This window comes from Mytilus californianus, unplaced genomic scaffold, assembly GCF_021869535.1.
Source record: "Mytilus californianus isolate M0D057914Y unplaced genomic scaffold, xbMytCali1.0.p SCAF_21, whole genome shotgun sequence".
NCBI classification, from domain to species: Eukaryota; Metazoa; Mollusca; class Bivalvia; order Mytilida; family Mytilidae; genus Mytilus; species Mytilus californianus.
In genome coordinates this window covers 8,265,471-8,291,310 of record NW_026262670.1, presented here as the reverse complement: position 1 = coordinate 8,291,310, position 25,840 = coordinate 8,265,471, and the positions used below count along the sequence as shown (strand labels likewise).

General features: G+C 31.3%; 1 long non-coding RNA gene and 1 other non-coding gene across 2 annotated transcripts in view; one reads left to right on the top strand and one right to left on the bottom strand.

Annotated features, from left to right (window-relative positions):
- LOC127731882 (uncharacterized) overlaps positions 1-25,840 on the bottom strand; it is a 70,808-nt gene that overhangs the window by 10,968 nt on the left and 34,000 nt on the right. Inside the window, exons 4-6 of the long non-coding RNA XR_007995880.1 lie at positions 20,044-20,118; positions 16,277-16,300; positions 11,137-11,220 (exon numbers count right to left, since the gene is read on the bottom strand). This is a non-coding gene — a long non-coding RNA (uncharacterized LOC127731882). The remainder of the gene's footprint in view (positions 1-11,136; positions 11,221-16,276; positions 16,301-20,043; positions 20,119-25,840) is intronic.
- Positions 15,663-15,816, top strand: LOC127732032 (5.8S ribosomal RNA). The gene has a single exon (XR_007996032.1). It is a non-coding gene; the product is annotated as a 5.8S ribosomal RNA (ribosomal RNA).

Below are 25,840 nucleotides of genomic sequence, written 5' to 3'. Positions count from 1 at the left end.
TACAACCATGTAGTTGTGTGTTTCATACTTTATATGTACAACCTTGTAGTTGTGTGTTTTATACTTTATATTCACAACCATGTAGTTGTGTGTTTTATACTTTATATGTACAAACTTGTAGTTGTGTGTTTTATACTTTATATTCACAACCTTGTAGTTGTGTGTTTTATACTTTATATGTACAACCATGTAGTTGTGTGTTTTATACTTTTTTTGTACAACCTTGTAGTTGTGTGTTTTATACTTTATATGTACAAACTTGTAGTTGTGTGTTTTATACTTTATATGTACAGCCTTGTAGCTGTGTGTTTTATACTTTATATGTACAACCTTGTAGTTGTGTGTTTTAGACTTTATATGTACAAACATGTAGTTGTGTGTTTTATACTTTATATGTACAAACTTGTAGTTGTGTGTTTTAGACTTTATATGTACAACCTTGTAGTTGTGTGTTTTATACTTTATATGTACAAACTTGTAGTTGTGTGTTTTATACTTTATATGTACAACCTTGTTTTGTGTGTTTTATACATTTTTGTACTTTATATGTACAACCATGTAGTTGTGTGTTTTATACTTTATATGTACAACCTTGTTTTGTGTGTTTTATACATTTTTGTACTTTATATGTACAACCATGTAGTTGTGTGTTTTATACTTTATATGTACAACCTTGTTTTGTGTGTTTTATACATTTTTGTACTTTATATGTACAACCTTGTAGTTGTGTGTTTTATACTTTATATGTACAACCTTGTAGTTGTGTGTTTTATACTTTATATGTACAACCTTGTTTTGTGTGTTTTATACATTTTTGTACTTTATATGTACAACCTTGTAGTTGTGTGTTTTATACTTTATTTGTATAACCTTGTAGTTGTGTGTTTTATACTTTATATGTACAACCTTGTAGTTGTGTGTTTTATGCATTATATGTACAACCTTGTAGTTGTGTGTTTTAAACTTTATATGTACAAACTTTTAGTTGTGTGTTTTATATTTTATACGTACAACCTTGTAGTTGTGTGTTTTATACTTTTTATGTACAACCTTGTAGCTGTGTGTTTTATACTTTATATCTACAACATGTAGTTGTGTGTTTTATATTTTATATGTACAACCTTGTAGTTGTGTGTTTTATATTTTATATGTACAACCTGCGATGTTTTTAAGTGACTTGACTTGTATTTTTGAACTGTAACAATTGGTTATTTTGAAATATCTTATAGTTGTGTGTTTTATTCTTTTATGCATTTTCTTACTGTCATGTTTTGAAGTGATTTATAGTTATGTGTTTTATTCTGTTAATGTTCTTACTGTCATGTTTTGAAGTGACTTATATTTATGTGTTTTATTCTGTTTATGTTCTTACTCTCATGTTTTGAGGTGACTTATAGTTATGTGTTTTATTCTGTTTCTGTTCTTACTGTCATGTTTTGTAGTGACTTATAGTTATGTGTTTTATTCTGTTTATGTTCCTACTGTCATGTTAAAGTGACTTATAGTTATGTGTTTTATTTTGTTTATGTTCCTACTGTCATGTTTTGTAGTGACTTATATTTATGTGTTTTATTCTGTTTATGTTCTTACTGTCATGTTTAAGTGACTAACAGTTGTGTGTTTTATTCTGTTTATGTTCTTACTGTCATGTTTAAGTGACTAACAGTTGTGTGTTTTATTCTGTTCATGTTCTTACTGTCATGTTTTGAGGTGACTTATAGTTATGTGTTTTATTCTGTGTCTGTTCTTACTGTCATGTTTTGTAGTGACTTATATTTATGTGTTTTATTCTGTTTATGTTCTTACTGTCATGTTTAAGTGACTAACAGTTGTGTGTTTTATTCTGTTTCTGTTCTAACTGTCATGTTAAAGTGACTAATAGTTATGTGTTTTATTCTGTTTCTGTTCTAACTGTCATGTTAAAGTGACTAATAGTTATGTGTTTTATTCTGTTTCTGTTCTTACTGTCATGTTTTGTAGTGACTTATAGTTATGTGTTTTATTCTGTTTATGTTCCTACTGTCATGTTTAAGTGACTTATAGTTATGTGTCTTATTCTGTTTCTGTTCTTACTGTCATGTTAAAGTGACTTGTAGTTATGTGTTTTATTCTGTTTCTGTTCTTACTGTCATGTTTTGTAGTGACTTATAGTTATGTGTTTTATTCTGTTTATGTTCTTACTGTCATGTTTTGTAGTGACTTATATTTATGTGTTTTATTCTGTTTATGTTCTTACTGTCATGTTTTGAGGTGACTTATAGTTATGTGTTTTATTCTGTTTCTGCTCTTACTGTCATGTTTTGTAGTGACTTATAGTTATGTGTTTTATTCTGTTTATGTTCTTACTGTCATGTTTTGAGGTGACTTATAGTTATGTGTTTTATTCTGTTTCTGTTCTTACTGTCATGTTTTGTAGTGACTTATAGTTATGTGTTTTATTCTGTTTATGTTCCTACTGTCATGTTAAAGTGACTTATAGTTATGTGTTTTATTCTGTTTATGTTCCTACTGTCATGTTTTGTAGTGACTTATATTTATGTGTTTTATTCTGTTTATGTTCTTACTGTCATGTTTAAGTGACTAACAGTTGTGTGTTTTATTCTGTTTATGTTCTTACTGTCATGTTTTGAGGTGACTTATAGTTATGTGTTTTATTCTGTTTCTGTTCTTACTGTCATGTTTTGTAGTGACTTATATTTATGTGTTTTATTCTGTTTTTGTTCTTACTGTCATGTTTAAGTGACTAACAGTTGTGTGTTTTATTCTGTTTCTGTTCTAACTGTCATGTTAAAGTGACTTGTAGTTATGTGTTTGATTCTGTTTATGTTCTTACTGTCATGTTTAAGTGACTTATAGTTATGTGTTTTATTCTGTTTATGTTCTTACTGTCATGTTTAAGTGACTTATAGTTATGTGTTTTATTCTGTTTATGTTCTTACTGTCATGTTTAAGTGACTTATAGTTATGTGTTTTATTCTGTTTCTGTTCTTACTGTCATGTTAAAGTGACTTATAGTTATGTGTTTTATTCTGTTTCTGTTCTTACTGTCATGTTTTGTAGTGACTTATAGTTATGTGTTTTATTCTGTTTCTGTTCTTACTGTCATGTTTTGTAGTGACTTATAGTTATGTGTTTTATTCTGTTTATGTTCTTACTGTCATGTTTTGAGGTGACTTATAGTTATGTGTTTTATTCTGTTTCTGTTCTTACTGTCATGTTTTGTAGTGACTTATAGTTATGTGTTTTATTCTGTTTATGTTCTTACTGTCATGTTTTGTAGTGACTTATAGTTATGTGTTTTATTCTGTTTATGTTCCTACTGTCATGTTTTGTAGTGACTTATAGTTATGTGTTTTATTCTGTTTATGTTCTTACTGTCATGTTTAAGTGACTTATAGTTATGTGTTTTATTCTGTTTCTGTTCTTACTGTCATGTTAAAGTGACTTATAGTTATGTGTTTTATTCTGTTTCTGTTCTTACTGTCATGTTTAAGTGACTTATAGTTATGTGTTTTATTCTGTTTCTGTTCTTACTGTCATGTTTAAGTGACTTATATTTATGTGTTTTATTCTGTTTCTGTTCTTACTGTCATGTTTTGTAGTGACTTATAGTTATGTGTTTTATTCTGTTTATGTTCTTACTGTCATGTTTTGTAGTGACTTATATTTATGTGTTTTATTCTGTTTATGTTCTTACTGTCATGTTTTGAGGTGACTTATAGTTATGTGTTTAATTCTGTTTCTGTTCTTACTGTCATGTTTAAGTGACTTATAGTTATGTGTTTTTTTCTGTTTCTGTTCTTACTGTCATGTTTAAGTGACTTATAGTTATGTGTTTTATTCTGTTTCTGTTCTTACTGTCATGTTTAAGTGACTTATATTTATGTGTTTTATTCTGTTTCTGTTCTTACTGTCATGTTTTGTAGTGACTTATAGTTATGTGTTTTATTCTGTTTATGTTCTTACTGTCATGTTTTGTAGTGACTTATAGTTATGTGTTTTATTCTGTTTATGTTCCTACTGTCATGTTTTGTAGTGACTTATAGTTATGTGTTTTATTCTGTTTATGTTCTTACTGTCATGTTTAAGTGACTAACAGTTGTGTGTTTTATTCTGTTTCTGTTCTAACTGTCATGTTAAAGTGACTTGTAGTTATGTGTTTGATTCTGTTTCTGTTCTTACTGTCATGTTTAAGTGACTTATAGTTATGTGTTTTATTCTGTTTATGTTCTTACTGTCATGTTTAAGTGACTTATAGTTATGTGTTTTATTCTGTTTATGTTCTTACTGTCATGTTTTGTAGTGACTTATAGTTATGTCTTTTATTCTGTTTATGTTCCTACTGTCATGTTAAAGTGACTTATAGTTATGTGTTTTATTTTGTTTCTGTTCTTACTGTCATGTTAAAGTGACTTATAGTTATTTGTTTTATTCTGTTTATGTTCCTACTGTCATGTTAAAGTGACTTATAGTTATGTGTTTTATTTTGTTTCTGTTCTTACTGTCATGTTAAAGTGACTTATAGTTATTTGTTTTATTCTGTTTATGTTCCTACTGTCATGTTAAAGTGACTTGAAGTTATGTGTTTTATTCTGTTTCTGCTCCTACTGTCATGTTTTGTAGTGACTTATAGTTATGTGTTTTATTCTGTCAATGTTCTTACTGTTATATTATGATGTGACTAACAGTTGTGTGTTTTATTCTGTTTATGTTCCTACTGTCATGTTTTGTAGTGACTTATAGTTATGTGTTTTATTCTGCTAATGTTCTTACTGTCATGTTTTTAAGTGACTAACAGTTGTGTGTTTTATTCTGTTTATGTTCTTACTGTTCTGTTTTGAAGTGACTAACAGTTGTGTATTTTATTCTGTTTATGTTTTTACTGTCATGTTTTGAAGTGACTAAAAGTTGTGTATTTTATTCTGTTTATGTTCCTACCGCTATGTTTTGAAGTGACTAACAGTTGTGTATTTTATTCTGTTTATGTTCTTACTGTCATGTTTTGAGGTGACTTATAGTTATGTGTTTAATTCTGTTTCTGTTCTTACTGTCATGTTTAAGTGACTTATAGTTATGTGTTTTTTTCTGTTTCTGTTCTTACTGTCATGTTTAAGTGACTTATAGTTATGTGTTTTATTCTGTTTCTGTTCTTACTGTCATGTTTAAGTGACTTATATTTATGTGTTTTATTCTGTTTCTGTTCTTACTGTCATGTTTTGTAGTGACTTATAGTTATGTGTTTTATTCTGTTTATGTTCTTACTGTCATGTTTTGTAGTGACTTATAGTTATGTGTTTTATTCTGTTTATGTTCCTACTGTCATGTTTTGTAGTGACTTATAGTTATGTGTTTTATTCTGTTTATGTTCTTACTGTCATGTTTAAGTGACTAACAGTTGTGTGTTTTATTCTGTTTCTGTTCTAACTGTCATGTTAAAGTGACTTGTAGTTATGTGTTTGATTCTGTTTCTGTTCTTACTGTCATGTTTAAGTGACTTATAGTTATGTGTTTTATTCTGTTTATGTTCTTACTGTCATGTTTAAGTGACTTATAGTTATGTGTTTTATTCTGTTTATGTTCTTACTGTCATGTTTTGTAGTGACTTATAGTTATGTCTTTTATTCTGTTTATGTTCCTACTGTCATGTTAAAGTGACTTATAGTTATGTGTTTTATTTTGTTTCTGTTCTTACTGTCATGTTAAAGTGACTTATAGTTATTTGTTTTATTCTGTTTATGTTCCTACTGTCATGTTAAAGTGACTTATAGTTATGTGTTTTATTTTGTTTCTGTTCTTACTGTCATGTTAAAGTGACTTATAGTTATTTGTTTTATTCTGTTTATGTTCCTACTGTCATGTTAAAGTGACTTGAAGTTATGTGTTTTATTCTGTTTCTGCTCCTACTGTCATGTTTTGTAGTGACTTATAGTTATGTGTTTTATTCTGTCAATGTTCTTACTGTTATATTATGATGTGACTAACAGTTGTGTGTTTTATTCTGTTTATGTTCCTACTGTCATGTTTTGTAGTGACTTATAGTTATGTGTTTTATTCTGCTAATGTTCTTACTGTCATGTTTTTAAGTGACTAACAGTTGTGTGTTTTATTCTGTTTATGTTCTTACTGTTCTGTTTTGAAGTGACTAACAGTTGTGTATTTTATTCTGTTTATGTTTTTACTGTCATGTTTTGAAGTGACTAACAGTTGTGTATTTTATTCTGTTTATGTTCCTACCGCTATGTTTTGAAGTGACTAACAGTTGTGTATTTTATTCTGTTTATGTTCTTACTGTCATGTTTTGAAGTGACTAAAAGTTGTGTGTTTTATTCTGTGTATGTTCTTACTGTCATGTTTTGAAGTGACTAAAAGTTGTGTGTTTTATTCTGCTTATGTTCTTACTGTCATGTTTTGAAGTGACTAACAGTTATGTGTTTTATTCTGTGTATGTTCTTACTGTCATGTTTTGAAGTGACTAAAAGTTGTGTGTTTTATTCTGTGTATGTTCTTACTGTCATGTTTTGAAGTGACTAACAGTTATGTGTTTTATTCTGTCAATGTTCTTACTGTTCTGTTTTGAAGTGACTAACAGTTGTGTATTTTATTCTGTTTATGTTATTACTGTCATGTTTTGAAGTGACTAACAGTTGTGTGTTTTATTCTGTTTATGTTCTTACTGTTATGTTATGAAGTGACTAACAGTTGTGTATTTTATTCTGTTGATGTTCTTACTGTTATGTTTTGAAGTGACTAACAGTTGTGTGTTTTATTCTGTTTATGTTCTTACTGTCATGTTTTGAAGTGACTAACAGTTGTGTATTTTATTCTGTTTATGTTCTTACTGTCATGTTTTGAAGTGACTAAACAGTTGTGTATTTTATTCTGTTTATGTTCTTACTGTCATGTTTTGAAGTTACTAAACAGTTGTGTATTTTATTCTGTTGATGTTCTTACTGTCATGTTTTGAAGTGACTAAACAGTTGTGTATTGTATTCTGTTTATGTTCTTACTGTCATGTTTTGAAGTGACTAACAGTTGTGTATTTTATTCTGTTGATGTTCTTACTGTCATGTTTTGAAGTGACTAAACAGTTGTGTATTTTATTCTGTTGATGTTCTTACTGTCATGTTTTGAAGTGACTAAACAGTTGTGTATTGTATTCTGTTTATGTTCTTACTGTCATGTTTTGAAGTGACTAACAGTTGTGTATTTTATTCTGTTTATGTTCTTACTGTCATGTTTTGAAGTGACTAAACAGTTGTGTATTTAATTCTGTTGATGTTCTTACTGTCATGTTTTGAAGTGACTAAACAGTTGTGTATTGTATTCTGTTTATGTTCTTACTGTCATGTTTTGAAGTGACTAACAGTTGTGTATTTTATTCTGTTTATGTTCTTACTGTCATGTTTTGAAGTGACTAAACAGTTGTGTATTTAATTCTGTTGATGTTCTTACTGTCATGTTTTGAAGTGACTAAACAGTTGTGTATTGTATTCTGTTGATGTTCTTACTGTCATGTTTTGAAGTGACTAACAGTTGTGTGTTTTATTCTGTTTATGTTCTTACTGTCATGTTTTGAAGTGACTAAACAGTTGTGTATTTTATTCTGTTGATGTTCTTACTGTCATGTTTTGAAGTGACTAAACAGTTGTGTATTGTATTCTGTTTATGTTCTTACTGTCATGTTTTGAAGTGACTAACAGTTGTGTGTTTTATTCTGTTTATGTTCTTACTGTCATGTTTTGAAGTGACTAACAGTTGTGTGTTTTATTCTGTTGATGTTCTTACTGTTATGTTTTGAAGTGACTAACAGTTGTGTGTTTTATTCTGTTTATGTTCTTACTGTCATGTTTTGAAGTGACTAAACAGTTGTGTATTTTATTCTGTTGATGTTCTTACTGTCATGTTTTGAAGTGACTAAACAGTTGTGTATTGTATTCTGTTTATGTTCTTACTGTCATGTTTTGAAATGACTAACAGTTGTGTATTTTATTCTGTTTATGTTCTTACTGAGATGTTTTGAAGTGACTAACAGTTGTGTGTTTTATTCTGTTGATGTTCTTACTGTCATGTTTTGAAGTGACTAACAGTTGTGTGTTTTATTATCCTTATGTTCTAACTGTTATGTTTTGAAGTGACTAACAGTTATGTTTTTATTCTGTTTATGTTCTTACTGAGATGTTTTGAAGTGACTAACAGTTGTGTGTTTTATTCTGTTTATGTTCTTACTGTCATGTTTTGAAATGACTAACAGTTGTGTATTTTATTCTGTTTATGTTCTTACTGAGATGTTTTGAAGTGACTAACAGTTGTGTGTTTTATTATCCTTATGTTCTAACTGTTATGTTTTGAAGTGACTAACAGTTATGTTTTTATTCTGTTTATGTTCTTACTGAGGTGTTTTGAAGTGACTAACAGTTGTGTGTTTTATTCTGTTTATGTTCTTACTGTCATGTTTTGAAGTGACTAACAGTTGTGTATTTTATTCTGTTGATGTTCTTACTGTCATGTTTTGAAGTGACTAACAGTTGTGTGTTTTATTCTGTTTATGTTCTTACTGTCATGTTTTGAAGTGACTAACAGTTGTGTATTTTATTCTGTTGATGTTCTTACTGAGATGTTTTGAAGTGACTAACAGTTGTGTGTTTTATTATCCTTATGTTCTAACTGTTATGTTTTGAAGTGACTAACAGTTATGTTTTTATTCTGTTTATGTTCTTACTGAGATGTTTTGAAGTGACTAACAGTTGTGTTTTATTCCGTTTATGTTCTTACTGTCATGTTTTGAAGTGACTAACAGTTGTGTGTTTTATTCTGTTTATGTTCTTACTGTCATGTTTTGAAGTGACTAACAGTTGTGTATTTTATTCTGTTGATGTTCTTACTGTCATGTTTTGAAGTGACTAACAGTTGTGTGTTTTATTCTGTTTATGTTCTTACTGTCATGTTTTGAAGTGACTAACAGTTGTGTATTTTATTCTGTTTATGTTCTTACTGAGATGTTTTGAAGTGACTAACAGTTGTGTGTTTTATTATCCTTATGTTCTAACTGTTATGTTTTGAAGTGACTAACAGTTATGTTTTTATTCTGTTTATGTTCTTACTGAGATGTTTTGAAGTGACTAACAGTTGTGTGTTTTATTCTGTTTATGTTCTTACTGTCATGTTTTGAAGTGACTAACAGTTGTGTGTTTTATTCTGTTTATGTTCTTACTGTCATGTTTTGAAGTGACTAACAGTTGTGTATTTTATTCTGTTGATGTTCTTACTGTCATGTTTTGAAGTGACTAACAGTTGTGTGTTTTATTCTGTTTATGTTCTTACTGTTATGTTTTGAAGTGACTAACAGTTGTGTGTTTTATTCTGTTTATGTTCTTACTGTCATGTTTTGAAGTGACTAACAGTTGTGTGTTTTATTCTGTTTATGTTCTTACTGTTATGTTTTGAAGTGACTAACAGTTGTGTGTTTTATTCTGTTGATGTTCTTACTGTCATGTTTTGAAGCGACTAACAGTTGTGTGTTTTATTCTGTTTATGTTCTTACTGTCATGTTTTGAAGTGACTAACAGTTGTGTGTTTTATTCTGTTTATGTTCTTACTGTCATGTTTTGAAGCGACTAACAGTTGTGTGTTTTATTCTGTTTATGTTCTTACTGTCATGTTTTGAAGCGACTAACAGTTGTGTGTTTTATTCTGTTTATGTTCTTACTGTCATGTTATGAAGTGACTAACAGTTGTGTGATTTATTCTGTTTATGTTCTTACTGTTATGTTTTGAAGTGACTAACAGTTGTGTGTTTTATTCTGTTTATGTTCTTACTGTCATGTTTAAGTGACTAACAGTTGTGTGTTTTATTCTGTTTATGTTCTTACTGTTATGTTTTGAAGTGACTAACAGTTGTGTGTTTTATTCTGTTGATGTTCTTACTGTTATGTTTTGAAGTGACTAACAGTTGTGTGTTTTATTCTGTTGATGTTCTTACTGTCATGTTTTGAAGCGACTAACAGTTGTGTGTTTTATTCTGTTTATGTTCTTACTGTCATGTTTTGAAGTGACTAACAGTTGTGTGATTTATTCTGTTTATGTTCTTACTGTTATGTTTTGAAGTGACTAACAGTTGTGTGTTTTATTCTGTTTATGTTCTTACTGAGATGTTTTGAAGTGACTAACAGTTGTGTATTTTATTCTGTTTATGTTCTTACTGAGATATTTTGAAGTGACTAACAGTTGTGCATTTTATTCTGTTTATGTTCTTACTGAGATGTTTTGAAGTGACTAATAGTTGTGCATTTTATTCTGTTTATGTTCTTACTGTCATGTTTTGAAGTGACTAACAGTTGTGTATTTTATTCTGTTTATGTTCTTACTGTCATGTTTTGAAGTGACTAACAGTTGTGTGTTTTATTCTGTTTATGTTCTTACTGAAATGTTTTGAAGTGACTAACAGTTGTGTATTTTATTCTGTTGATGTTCTTACTGAAATGTTTTGAAGTGACTAACAGTTGTGTATTTTATTCTGTTGATGTTCTTACTGAGATGTTTTGAAGTGACTAACAGCTGTGTGTTTTTCTCTGTTGATGTTCTTACTGTCATGTTTTGAAGTGACTAACAGTTGTGTGTTTTATTCTGTTGATGTTCTTACTGTTATGTTTTGAAGTGACTAACAGTTGTGCATTTTATTCTGTTTATGTTCTTACTGAAATGTTTTGAAGTGACTAACAGTTGTGTATTTTATTCTGTTGATGTTCTTACTGTTATGTTTTGAAGTAACTAACAGTTATGTGTTTTATTCTGTTAATGTTCTTACTGTCATGTTTTGAAGTAACTAACAGTTGTGATTTATACTGTATTAATCTGCTGTATTGTTAACCAGCAAGGTTAAAGTTATTTAAAGTAAGTGTTTTATACTGTTTATGTTCAACTGTCAGGTTTTGAAGTAACATGCAATTGTATTTCATTCTATTACAATTTGCTGTATTTTGAAGTAACATGTAGTTATGTGATTTATATTGCTCAAGTAAGATCTACTATGTTCTGAAGTTATCTGTAGTTGTGTGGTTTTTTTTACTGTACATAATTAATTTGCTCTAGTACTAATTTGGATGTTACTACTGTACCTAATGAGACTGTTTTACTTACATCTTGATAATCAATGTCTGCTTTATTCTCTAGGCTTAATTTTAAAGCTTCTATATCTCCATTTCCAGCATCTGCAAGAAGTTTCTGTAAGTAGAACATAGATTTTACATTTAATAGATTGTAATGAAAAATAAATGAAACAACTGTTAAATAAAGCAATAATTATTTATTATTCTGCATGACAAATAACTATATAAATCGGGGGTATCCTCACTTCAAATACCATTCAGGCAGAGAGGATATGTACCGATTATCAGGTTGCCTGCATATTGACATTGTTAAGAATCAGCTGTGATTCACAATATAAAGCTTTTTTCATGGGAGCACAGCGAATGAGTTCAGAGGCTTCATATTGTGTCGAGCAGCTGACATTTTACAATATAAATTAAATATCATCAAAATGATGGTAATCTGTAAATCGATTTATCCGATTGTATTTGTGTATTTTGCATTATAGAAACAAGTGTTTTCTTTGTTTCACCAGCAAACTAAAAAATGACTTGATAAGTTCGGGTCAAACTTATCCTTTCCTTGAGATATTATGGTGTCTGGGGGACACAAATGAGGCCAAAATAAAAATATTGTATGTTTGCCCAAACGCGACAGACCCAAAAAAAAACCCGCCGACTCAAATTCTTTTTTAGCCGTTTTTTGAAGAATTTTTTTTTTCTGATCTTTTTCGTGTCTGCTCCGTCATCGTATAAAACTTAATGTTCGTCGTCTTTGCGTTTGAATGTAACTGTGAATAAGATTAAAAGAAAGCATGTAAGAGACGCAGTTAATCGATATTCGATGTTTTCGGTTTTTATCTTCTGATTTAACGAACGGTTACTTCTGCTTTGGCGCCGGCTACTGCAAAATTGTCAAAAATAATATTTTCACAAAGTTTTCATTTTTTACCAAGTCGATGAAACATTGATAATTAAAGAAATTCAGACATAAACGATTCATTTTCTGAAGAACAGAGATTTAAGCATTGACTTTACAGTGTGAAGCAGATTATTTAATAAAAAGACAACTTTTTATCACTTCATTCACTTCCGGTACTTGTTACACGAGATCGTACATCAATCTAACTTTCGGCCACAAAATAAGTTTGTTACTTCATTTGAACGTGATAAAAAATGCCTCCAGTAAATGTTTAATCCATTTATTGCATTAAAAACGTTAAATTCCTTTCCAAATAGCTTGTCAAACATCGTTTATTTGGTAAATTTTCTTCGTGTGCCATTAACTGTTTTCTAACTACGGATCAGAAACGGACCAGCTATGACCGAAATCCGTATTTTTACAATAATAACTACGGATGCATGAATGGAACAGCTGACAAGGAAATTGGTCCCAAATGGAAAAATTGCGCATTCCACACGCATTAACAGACTATTTGTTAGATTTACTTGATTAATGTATATAATTCCATATATATTGATTGTTTCAAAATATTGATTAAACTTGCTTAATTAACTCTGGGACTATAATACTAATATCAATATATATGGCCCAGCTTAACTTTGTATATCTTTTGATGAGAAACACTGAATTTCATAAACATGATAAACAAGATAGTTTTTTAATTGAATTGTGATTTATATATTATAATTTCTTTATCTTTTTGTCATAAAAAAAAAATCTTTTTAGTGCTAGATATTTAGTTGGTAGTTTCTCACAAGAACCTAAACTTAAACAACTTTGAATTTGAACTTTTACTTTAATTGTATACTCAGATATGAATTGAACAATATAAAAAGAACATTATTTACATATGACCCTTTGTACTATGGTAGTAAAAACCAAACATTGTAGCACAGGTGCAAAGGAGCACTTCTCCCTATCAGTTTCAAAAAGAGAAGTCACTTCTCCCTATGATTCTGAAGTAGTGTGAGCCCTGCATGATTATGCATTTAAGGATGTACTTAGGTCAGGTTTTGGAATTTCTGTCAGATGTTTGGACTCTGGTTTTTTCCTACGATACAGGGTAAAATATTTTGCCCCATGACCCCCATTTTTTTCCATATATAATACTTCAATTAATAACTCATAAAAGGTCATATACAAAAATTTAAGCAGATAGTAGATTTCTTCTCTTTCCATTAGTTTGCTTCTTAACTCAAATGCTCTTGAAGTCTTCTGACTTATAGTATCAATTTTAAATTCTACATTTTTCTAATTTCACCAAAGTACATCCTTAAAGAGTTCACCTTTTTGCCTGCAACAGTCCAATTCATCATTTGATTTATTGTAATAAGTATGTGAAATTATTAATACTGAGAAATAAAAAAAAATGTCTATTTGTTTGAATTATTTGAATAATTGCATGTCTACAGTTAAACTAAAAATATTTTCAACTAATAAGATCAAATTTGAATCTTTTCCTGAATGATCACCATGTCTTACAGAGTCATCCTTCATCATTTTCCTCAAACAACTTCAATTACTTGTTAGCTGAAAGTCTTGTTATAGTGATAATAATATTTATGTGATCAACTTTATAGAAAATATGTGACCATCTTTCTGCTCATTTACCTTATCATCATTAAAAAAAATGGTGTTTGATTAGGACTAAATTAGAGTTCAAGAGCCCCCAGAATGCAGGATTTTTGCACCATTTTAGAAAAAAAAAAACCTCGCCGTGTTGGGCGACGAGCAAGCTCTTCGCACCAGACGTCTATGACGTCCACAATCCTTGCCTGCTACTTTAATTATTAATCCTGCTACTTCAAAACCTAGTGACATCCCTGTAAAGAAGTAAAACATGTGAAAATGGCAGACAGTTTTTCATGGCTTTTGATTGTCTCTACAAAGGTTTGACGGAAAAAGAAGATATACTGTTTTAATATTTTCATGCAAATTCTGATAAAAAAAAAAGAATTTGCCTACCTACCTACCCACACCCAGTCATCATGGGTCGGGTTTGGGCAAACTGAAATATTTTTAATTGTGGCCTGATGCCCTCACAGATGCAAAGTGTTATTTTAACATACACAAAGTTGAGCATGGGAGCACATAGGTCTATGGTTCACTGTAGGAGGAGTTATCTGGAAACGCTATGCGCCTCTTAAATATGCAAATATATACTCCAAAAATGATAAAGTTCAACTATCTCCCAAAAGAGCAAATATTTATCAAAATCTAAACCCTGACGACATGCACACCTTCAATATATATGTTCAAACAGCCAGCAAAGTTAAAACTTCCTAGCATTCAAACTGTAGGAGGAGTTATCTGGAATAACTATATACCCATAATGGGACAGAAGGACAGACAGGGGTAAAACAATATGCCCCCAACTTTTAGTTGATGGGGCATAAAAAAAACTTTTGGATAACAATTTGTTATAACAATGTGCGTTGTATCAATTTACACTTTATACCATAAAATAGATATGTTTTTTTTCAACTAACGAACTTAACAATTGCAAGAGGAGAGAACTTCTGTATTTTTTATTTTTCAAAAATTGTCCAATATTTTCTCTAACAACTCAATAGGGTTATGTATTTGACATTGTAAACAAGCATTCTGAAGGTACTAGATATAGAATAAACCTTAAGAGAGTGTATACACTTATATTTAAAAAACATTCGATACATTTCTGAAAATGAAAAAACCTAAAACACTAAACTGCCACTAAATTATGCATGATAATCAGCTCCAAGTTACTGACACCATGACCTCAGAGGATTTCTGGCAAGTTACTAATGATTTATAAAAAATAAATGGGGAATGTGTCTATGGGAAACAGATGATGCCCCCGCTTGCATATAACGTTATAAAGGGCCATAACTCAAGAACAGTAAAAGTGACACTACCCAAATTTGAACTTGATCTGAGTTTTGTGGTAATAAGAATTGTTTATAAGTTTCATAACATTTAGTTGACGTAAACTTAAATTAGAGAGCAGAAACGAAAAATTCAGCAATTTTCCATTTTTAAAGGGGCATAACTCTAGGACAGAAGACGACACCAAAATTCAACCTTTATCTGTGTTTTGTGGTAATTAGCAGTGTGCATAAGTTTCATAACATTTGGTTGAGGCAAACTAAAGTTAGAGAACAGAAACAAATATTTCAGCAATTTTGAGATTTGTAAAGGGGCATAACTCTAGAACGGTAAAAGTGACGACAACAAAATTCAAACTTGATCTGTGTATTATGGTAATTAGCATTGTGCATAACATTTGGTTGAGGCAAACTAAAGTTAGAGAACAAAAACTAATATTTCAGCAATTTTTCCATTGGAAAGGGGCATAACTCAAGAATGGTAAAAGTGACGCCACCAAAATTCAAACTTGATCTCTGTTTTGTGGTAATAAACATTGTGGATAAGTTTCATAACATTTGGTAGAGGCAAACTAAAGTAAGAGAACGGAAACGAAAAATTCAGCAATTTTTCCATTTGTAAAGGGGCATAACTCTCGAACGGTAAAAGTGATGCCACCAAAATTCATACTCGATCTGTTTTTTGGGGTAATAAGCATTGTGAATAAGTTTCATATCATTTGGTTGAGGCAAACTCTAAAGTTAGAAAACAGTAACCAGCGGTGGATCACTCGACTCGTGCGTCGCTGAAGAGCGCAGCCAGCTGCGTGAATTAATGTGAATTGCAGGACACATTGAACATCGACATCTTGAACGCACATTGCGGCTTTGGGTCACTCCATGAGCCACGCCTGTCTGAGGGTCGGTGAAACATCAATCGCAAAAGGAGAATTTTTTTTCTCCCTTTTGCGCCTTGGGCTTTGGTCGCAGCAGGGTGAAATCCGCTTCGTCGCCTGAAATGCAGACCAATGTATTTTGGGATGTACGGACGGACGTACGGACGTACAGAAAGACAAGGGTAAAACTTAATGCCCCCTCCGCTATGGCGGGCGCATAAAAATAAAACAGGCGAGAAATTTCATGCAGTTTATGTCTATCTTTGCTATGAGTTGTTATTAGCAACACCTTAGTCAAATGTTTGTAGTACATTTTTCTTTGTCCCAATCTTTGTTGTGTTTGTTTTATCTTTGACCTTGTAATATCTGTTTTTGAAGGTCACGTAGAATTCTACTAGTTTGTATCTCAAATCATCACATACATGTATTTTTGGTAAGAAAATGGAAATAAAAGGTCACATGACAATTGGACTTAAAAGTAAATCTTACCTCATTCCAATATTCCATTATATCCTAAAAATAGAAAAAAAAATATTTCAAATATATACTGTTGTAGTTATCATTGAGTTATAATTGTTAATGCCAATTGAAAATACATGATCATTATGGACTTGAAAATTACTGACCTAATATTTTCAGATATTAATCTAATCCAAAAACATGTAATACTAGCATCTAAAAGACTATCTCAACTTTTTTGCACTATTTGAAATTTGTGTCGCTCACCTGGTGAAAATATTGCTAGTTTGCTCACTACGATTTTTATATGCACATACTAGTTACTCTTTGTGTTGCTGATATTTATGCAATTTACATATTTAACCTAGCTCCTATAGGTTTTTAGATAACAGCCAAAACTGCAAACATGAGTACACACGCTGAATTGCCAGAAATACATGTACATCTTACAATCATTCCATACACCAAATATAGTTGATCTTTTGCTAGTAGTATACAAGACAGACCAAATCATTAAAATTTTATATTGACAAATGAACCATGAAAATTAGGTAAAGGACAGATGAACCCTGTCAGTCAGACATATACACCTTACAATCATTCCATGGATCAAATATAGTTGACCTATTGCATATAGTATTTAAGGAAAAAACTAAACCAGGAAAACATCATAGTGACCAATGAACCATGAAAAAGATGTCAAGTTTAGATGATACCTGCAAGAAAGGTTTTCCTGTTTGAATTGTTTTACACTAGTCATTTTTGGGTCTTTATAGCTTGCTGTTCAGTGTGAGCCAAGGCTCGGTGTTGAAGGCCGTACTTTGACCTATAATGGTTTATTTTTTACACATTGTGAGTGGGATGGAGAGTTGTCTCATTTGCACTCATATCACATCTTCTTATATCTATATAGTATATACACTTTAAAATCATTCCATACACCAAATATACATGATATAGTTGACCCATTGCTTATAGTTTAAGAAAAATGATCAAAACAAAAAACTTAACATTGAGAAATGAGCCATTAAATTGAGGTCAAGGTCAAATAAAACCTGCCAGACTAACTTGTACATAATAAAATATTTCATCATATATAGTCGACCTATTGCATACAGTTATAGAAAAACGGACCAAAACAAAACAACTTAACTATATCCACTGAACCATGAAAATGAGGTCAAAGTCAGATGACACCTGGCAGTTGGACATGTACAACTTACAATCATTCCTTACACCAAATATAGTAGACCTATTGCTTATATGCTTATTTCTGAGATATGGACTTGACCACGAAAACTTAACCTTGTTCACTGATCTGTGAAATGAGGTCAAGGTCAAGTGAAAACTATCTGACTGGCATGATGACCTTGCAAGGCACGCACATACCAAATATAGTTATCCTATTACTCATAATAAGAAAGAAATTAACAATACAAAAAAACTTGAATTTTTTTTCAAGTAGTTACTGAACCATGAAAATGCGGTCAAGGAAAATTGACATATCATATCATATGACAGCCATTGCCGCTGGATCACTATCCCTGTCGAGCTTTCTGAGAGAGAAGTCGCAGGCATGAACAAAAACCTGTAAAAATCAATATTTCAGGGGCAATAACTCCAAAATTTGTAGTTAAAAAAAACTGAGTAAAAAGATCTTGTCATGCTGATCGTAATTATAGTTTACACTTTTAACCTATAGCTAGCTCCTATAGTTTTACAAATAACAGGCAAAAATGAAAAAAAATGGAAAAATGTATTTTTCAGGGGCAATAACTCAAAAACACAGGTTTACATATTTTTTTCAACATTTCCAGAGTTATAAAATCTTGTCAAGCTGACCATTTTTGTAATTTACACTTTTAACCTAGCGCCTACATGTTTATCAATAATAACAGGATAACACTTTAAATAAATGTGCTTCGCGAGCGCAGCTGGATACTACCGCTGAGGTCCAACCCTGAACAGTTGAGGCAAAAATGGACACAATATTCAAGCTTGATACAGGTATGAATTTGGATTGTAATTAAATATTTGACACATTAAAGGTTTCTGACACAGAATAAATGTAGTCAAAGAACTTGATATTGGTTATATGATTTGAATTTATATTCAATTGAAGATTTCTTGCTGTTGTGCAATACACTGTGCTGTTGCGCAATACTTAGTAAATCTGTTTTCAGACTATATACAAAGAATTAGCAAAATAAATTGTGACCCCCAATTTTTTTTTTGGAAAATTGATACTTTCTTAAATCTTGAGGGAAAAAAAATTGACTCCACCCCCAAAAAAAATTTTGTTTACCCACCCTCATAAAAAATAGTGGAAAATTGATAATTTCTTAAATCTTGAGGAAAAAAAATTGACCCCCAAAATTTTTTTTATTTTGTTTACCCCCCTCCAAAAAAAATAATATTTGAAGAAATTTTCTTTTTGTAAAATGTGGTACAATTTAAGAGACATCCATACATTTAAACACAATTGTCTGAAAACTTAGAAAAATGCTTGTTTTGGCCCCTTTTTGGCCCCTTATTCCTGAAAGGTGTGGGCAATTACCCCCAAAATGAATACCAACCTTCTACTTGTGGTATTGAACCTTGTGGTACAATTTCAGAGCAATCAAAATACTTATACACAAGTTATTGTCCTGAAACTAGAAAAATGCTTGTTTTGGGCCCCTTTTTGGCCCCTAATTCCTAAACTGGTTGGGACCATCACCCCCAAAAACAATCCCAACCTTCCTTTTGTGGTATTGAACCTTTTGGTTAAATTTCATAGAGATCTGTACACTTAACCAAATGTCTTCGGACGACGACAACGTGATAGCAATATACGAACGCAAAATTTTTGCGGTCGTATAAAAATGATTTTTCAGGGGCAATAACTCTAAAACAGGGTGACAGATTTTTCTCAAATTTTTAGGTTAGATACATTTTGTTGTGTTGCAACTTTTTGCAATTTACACTTTTAACCTAACTCCTATAGTTTTTATGATAGCAGCCACCAACTGTGAAAAATTCTAAAATAGATAGTTCAGAGACAAAAACAAGTGGTTAGTTTTTACCAAATTTTCAGGGTGGATACATCTTGTCGTGCTGATAATTTTTACAGTTTACACTTTTAACCTAGCTCCTATAATTTTGGTAGATCTTACTTTGTCGAACATTTTTGCCACTAAAGGTTTCTCTCTATCTATCATAGTTTCTGCATCTTTCAAGGGCAATAACTCCAATAAGGGATTAATTTACAATTTTGTTCAGTTTGACTTATTTGTAGATTTTTTTTAAACTTGCTGAACATTTTTGCTGTTGAAATTTCTCTGTATCTTTAATAGTTTTCTAGATAAAATCGAAAAACAGAAACTTTAATAACAATTATTATTTCAGGGGCAGTAACTCCATATAGGGTTGTCCCGTTGGTTTGAAATTTTCGTGGCAGATAAATCTTTACATGCTTATCACATGTATCATTTTTATTTAGGTCAGTTTTGCTTTAACTGCTTTTTTTTCAGATATAAGCCATAAACTTCTTTTTTTGCCCTATGTTTTATTTTCTTTGTCATGGCGGTCATGTTTCTTGATAGACAAAAAAACACAAACTTTATACTAGATACCTTAAGGATAATTCAGCCCAAGTTTGATAAAATTGGTCCCCTGTTTTCAGAGAAGATCTCTGAAAAATTAACATGGGAAGACGGACAGACGACCGACGCAAAGGGATGGCAAATGTTCACATGGCCTTTTAGGCCAGCTGAGCTAAAAACTAAACTCAAAACCTTGTATATCTAATTACATACCTAAATGAGGTATTCTACAAACAGGGTGTGATTTTTTCCTTCAAACACAAAAACATCAATTGCACTTTTGCCGACCTAAAAATTTCAAAAGTTTTATTTACCAGCATTAAGACAATATTGAATTCATTTATTTCCAGCCTCTCTAAAATAAACTGTCCACAAATGAGCAAGGCAATCATGGCAATCACATTAAACAATTGTTCTTTTTACACTCTCTTTATGTGCGTGTCCATTTCGAGGAACCTGTAGTATAGTGGTTGTTGTTGGTAGCTGTATTCCCTCCCGTTTTCATTGTTGTAATAGGCTGTTGATTTTCTCTTTTGATTTGTTACACATTTTATCATATCAGTGCTGTTTATAGATTTTTATATTATTATATGGTATTGGTTTTGTGCAATTTCAAAGGCTATTGAGAGACCTGTCAATCTGATGTTCAGTAGTTGTCGTTTGTTGATGTGGTTCATAAATGTTTCTCGTTTTTTATATAGATTAGACTGTTGGTTTTCCCGTTTGAATGGTTTTACACTAGTAATTTTTTGGGGCCCTTTATAGCTTGCTGTTCATTGTGAGCCAAGGCTCCTTGTTGAAGGCCGATCTACGACCTATAATGGTTTAATTTTATAAATTGTGACTTGGAGGGAGAGTTGTCTCATTGGCACTCATACCTCATTTTCTTATATCTATTATCTGTAGTTGTTTATATCTTTGTCCTTCTGACTAGGGATAACTGTTTCACCATCATTCATACAACATCTCTTAATTAAAAAACCTTTGTGAGCACACTTACATACCCAACACCCCCACATTGTCACTGGGCGAACAAAATCTCGCCCAATTTCTAAGTTCAAAGACAAATAACTCCTACAAAAGTCAACTGATAAAAATTTCTTGAGTATATGCACATCTACATATTATGTCCTAATTATCTACAAAGTTTCATGAAATTCTGTTGTGTGGTTTGAGAGGAGTTGCTATGACAAGAACAGGACTGAGAGACGGATGGACGGACTGACTGACTGACTAACAGACTGACGGATGAGTCAAAAACATTATACCCTACTGAACTTTGTTCCATGGGGTATAATTATTATATAAAAATGATATAATGATCAAAGATATATTCCACCGCTTTCTAACAGGATTGAAGGTTCAAATTTACTCTTATTAGTAAGTTCTTAAATTTGCTTTAAAGAATATAAGGTCCTGGACCATTTGAATTTTTTAGTGAAAGGCCCTTCAGAAAGTCATAGGTCCTAAAAAAAAAACAGCAATGTAAAAAGATGGGAGGTTTTGGACTTTTGTATTTCAAAAACCAAAGCTTTCCTCTCAGAAATGAAAGGCTATGTACCTTGGACTTCCAATAATTTAAACCCCTGAAAAGTTAAGTCATAATATTTCAAAGTTTTATTATATAGCCATATTTTAGGTTGGTGCATTAAAGTCCTTAAATCAACACGATCAAAGCCCTCTTAAAAAATGACACTAACCTATTCTGTTTGTGCCTGTCTCAAGTCAGGAGCCTGTTATTCAGTTGTATCGTTTGTTGCTGTATATCATATTTGGTTTTGGTTTATTGTTTTTTTTACATAAATCATGCGATTAATTTTTTGGTATTGTCAGATTGTTTTGCATTGGTAACTTCTGGGCCTTTTATAGAATACTATGTGATATGGGTTTCGCTCATTGTTGAAGGTAGTATGGTTACCTATAGTTGTTAACTTCTACGTCATTTGGTCTCTGGTGGAGAGTTATCTCATTGGCAATCATACCACATCTTCTTATTTTCATAAAGAAAACTTTGATGAAAAGTTTCCTTGTAAAATGAGCGTTGTAAAATTTCAATCTATTGGCAAAATGGAAGTGGCTACACAGCAGATGCAAAAATTGCTAACATGCCACAACTCAAGATTATCAAGATGCAGACCAAATATGAAAGCATTCCCTTCCTTAGAAGCCAAGAAAAGTTTTACAAAAATTTTCCTTGAACAATGAGTGTTGTAAAATTTCAAACTTTTGAAAAAAGAAAGTGGCTGCACAGCAAATGTTAAAATTTGTAACAGGCTACCACTCAACATTATCAAGGTGCAGACCTAATATAAAAAGGTTCACTTTAGGCCAAATATGGCCTTGAATTTCAACTTTATCAGAAAATTTCATTATGGCCATAATTTGGTTTCTTAAATGGATCTATTTCAAAAGTCTTACTTCTTTGTTAAAATAAATCTCTTCATAAGAGTACATTCTTGACTTCAAAATCAGCACATTTTAGATATACAGGTATTGTCAAAATAAGATGATTTTGTGCATTTTTTCGGACCTAAAAGCTTGAGGCAACCCTTGGCTGCAAACTAGGATCCAAAATGTTCTGTAACCAAAAGTTGCCAATAATTATATTGAATCCCTAGACACAAAAACATTCTGGAACATGGGTTGCAGCCAAAGTAAATTATACAGAAAACTGTTAAGAATAATTGAAAATTTGACCAAAGTTGATGTTTCAACTCAAATAGTTCATACTTAAGGAGTCAATTCTTCGCCATTTTTAATGTGATGTGCCAAACTAAAGTTATTTTGTATTTATAGTAATATCACATCTATTTCTGTGTAAAATTTGTAGCATTTTGGCCTGATTAAAAAAAACATCAAAATCTTATGGCCAATTTTAACCTGTCGTGAACTTACTCCTGTGTAACATGCTAAGACTCAACTTTATCAGCTGCAGACCAAATATAAAAGCATTCCCTTCCTTAAAAGCCAAGAAAAGTTTTACAAAAATTTTCCTTGTACAATTAGTGTTTCCTACAGGAGGTTTTGGCGCCCTGCCCTTTTTAGGAAAAAAAATTGGTGCCATGCCCCTTTACCCTCGTATTTTAGAACGCCCCACCGTAATTTAATATCTGTTCTGCAATCCATCTTTTAGCAAAACCTTTTCGATTTATTTCCCTTGGAACAAAATAAAAAATTTAATGGCCAACAATTTATTGAATTGAATTTCGTAATACAAGTAATAGCTTTTCTAAAAAGCTAGCCAACTTCAGCTGATGGAAGACGAAAATGTTTTCGCTTTGTAGTTTAATTCATTCAGAATAGCCTTGTATATAAATTGCAGTGGATTACAAAACTTATAAAAGGCTTATACAATTTTTTAGATTTACCAAAATCTTTTTTTGGGGAATTTTTGTATTAACACAGGAAATGGAGGAGTAATGTCTTAATCATCTGTGTTTGTAGCAAACTTTTGAAAATATTTTTTTTAATTTCAGTTTTTTCTGATAGATGGACTTAGTTTCTTACAGTTAACATTTACAGACAGTCTAGTATTAAACTTTTTTTTTTGACATTTTCAAACCTTCATGGATTGTTATGAAACTTGGACATAAGCTAATCTTCAAGACCAGGAAAAAGCATCTAACATTTCTAAAGAAAAAGTTTGAAATTTTTAAAAAATTCTTTATACTGATAAATGGACTCACTTTTTAAGTCAACATTACACTTTACACTGATAGCAGCAATCGCAGGCGACACAGGGTTCCCCGGAACCCCTTATGAATTTTTTGCTGTTAAGATATTTTTTTACATGTACAAAATGTATTTACAACTATGCTACATATTATAGCTAGACTTGGGAGGATAAAGAACTTAAAATATTGTAATGACATGTCCATTGTAAAAGACCGTATGTTGAACTTTAGAAGTAAATTGTGTAGTTTGTTGTTTAATTGGGTTGCTTTCTATATACATTATGTATACTTCACATCTCCTTTTAAATCATGCATAAATATCAAATATTGCTTAAAATATGCTAGCATAAATGTATAATTGCTTTTATCATCTGGGAGTTTTTTTTTAGTTTTCTGTTCTTCAACATCTGTTATCTTGATAGGAAGAGCTAGGGAGAGTTAGACAACGTCCAACCCAGCCCACACCCGGATCCCCTAAATATCTTGGGGTATGTGGAAAGGGGGAGGCACTTATTATAATGAGTGGAAGGGATGAGCCGCTGGTCGAGAAATTTAGGTGAAATATATAACAAGGTGGATGATTGTGAACCTGAAACTAATCAGATGTCGATATTTTTTTACAGATGCAATTAAAATTACTGTCGTAAATGCTTAAGACATTTGCCAAAACTATTCATCTCTGTTGAAATAGCGTAACAATGATAGCTATATGTAGGTATAATTATTGTAAAATAAAGGGAGGTTATCTTAATTGATATAAACCAGTCACCAAAGTTTAATGAAAACTGCTCAAAGCACTTTAAAGGTATTGTCCAAAAACTAGAAAATCACCCCTTTTTTTATGAATAAAATCCCATAACTAGAAAGTGTAAAATCTAAAATTTATAAAAATTGAAAGGGAGCTTACATCAATAGATATAAACAATTCTCCAAAGTTTCATGAGAACTGCTGAAAGCATTTTTGAGTTATTGTCCGAAAACTGGAAAATCCCCCTTCGTTTTTAATGAATAAAACTCCATAACTCGGAAACTTAAAACCTAAAATTTATAAAAATCAAAAGGAGCTCATGTCAATAGATATAAACAATTGACCAAAGTTTCTTGCAACTTGGTGAAAGCATTTTAGATTTATTGTCCGAAAACTGGAAAATTCCCCTTTTTTTAATGAATAAAACCCTAAACTAAGAAATGTAAAATCTAAATTTTATAAAAAATGAAGGGAGCTCACATCAATAGATATGAACATTTCACCAGTTTTATGCAAATTGGTTGAAGCGTTTTTGAGTTAATGTCCGACATGTTGACGACGGACGGACAGATGGACGACAGTATACCATAATATGTCCCGTAAACGGGCGTATAAAAATATGATAGCTAGGGTATGTTCTTTTGTTATTCAAGATATATGAAAAGGGTGGGTGGGGTATTGTATGTCTCAGCTGGTCACCCCTATCATAAAAAGGTCGAAGTGCAGCCGCACCCTGAGATGAGATAAAGATTCCATTGTAAACTAATTTTAATTGAAAAAAAATGATTTGGATATATCCGCTTTCAATGTTTTTTCTGCCTTTTGATTATTTTACTAAAAATTAATATCTATAACCTAAGAAAAAAGCAAGTGCAGTGTTTTTCTATTTTTTCATGTATAAAATGTACGTAACTTGGCAGTGAGCGACTGGATTGAATGTGAAATAATCACGTGTGTGTTTACAAAATTTTAGGAGTTTTGGTTATTTATAGATAAGTGTTACCTGTGTACCGATATTCATGATTGGTAACCAGGCAAAATCTAATTGGTAAAATAAAGTGTTCAAATCCGACACTCTACGGGATTAACAGTCATTTACTAGGTTATGATTGTCCCAACCAATCAACGAACTTCACTATTATAGAGTCAGTAATTATCTTCCAATCAGAGAGTAAGAAGCATTCAGCCCGCAGACTGTGCATTGTTCAACTATTAAGACCGTCTCCGAGGAGACGGTAATTATGTTTGAACAGTTTTGAAGCCACAGAGTACAAATATGGTTCATGATTGATCTTATAGGGACAACATCGATTTGTACCTGTACAAATTTAAAATTCAGACAATTTAAAAGGGATCGTTTGAGTTATAATTTTACTATGCATGGGATGAACATTGATTACGTAAACAATCCGATGTTTGTTTATATTTTCTATTTATATTATTTAGTAGATCGAGACGTCTATTTGGGTGTGAATTTACGACGGCTATAGGTTGTTATCTAAATAAAATTAAAGTTAAGAATATAGCTGATATAGTTTTGAATAGTACAAATAAACTGTTATCACAGAGATATGACTCGCCTTTTTGT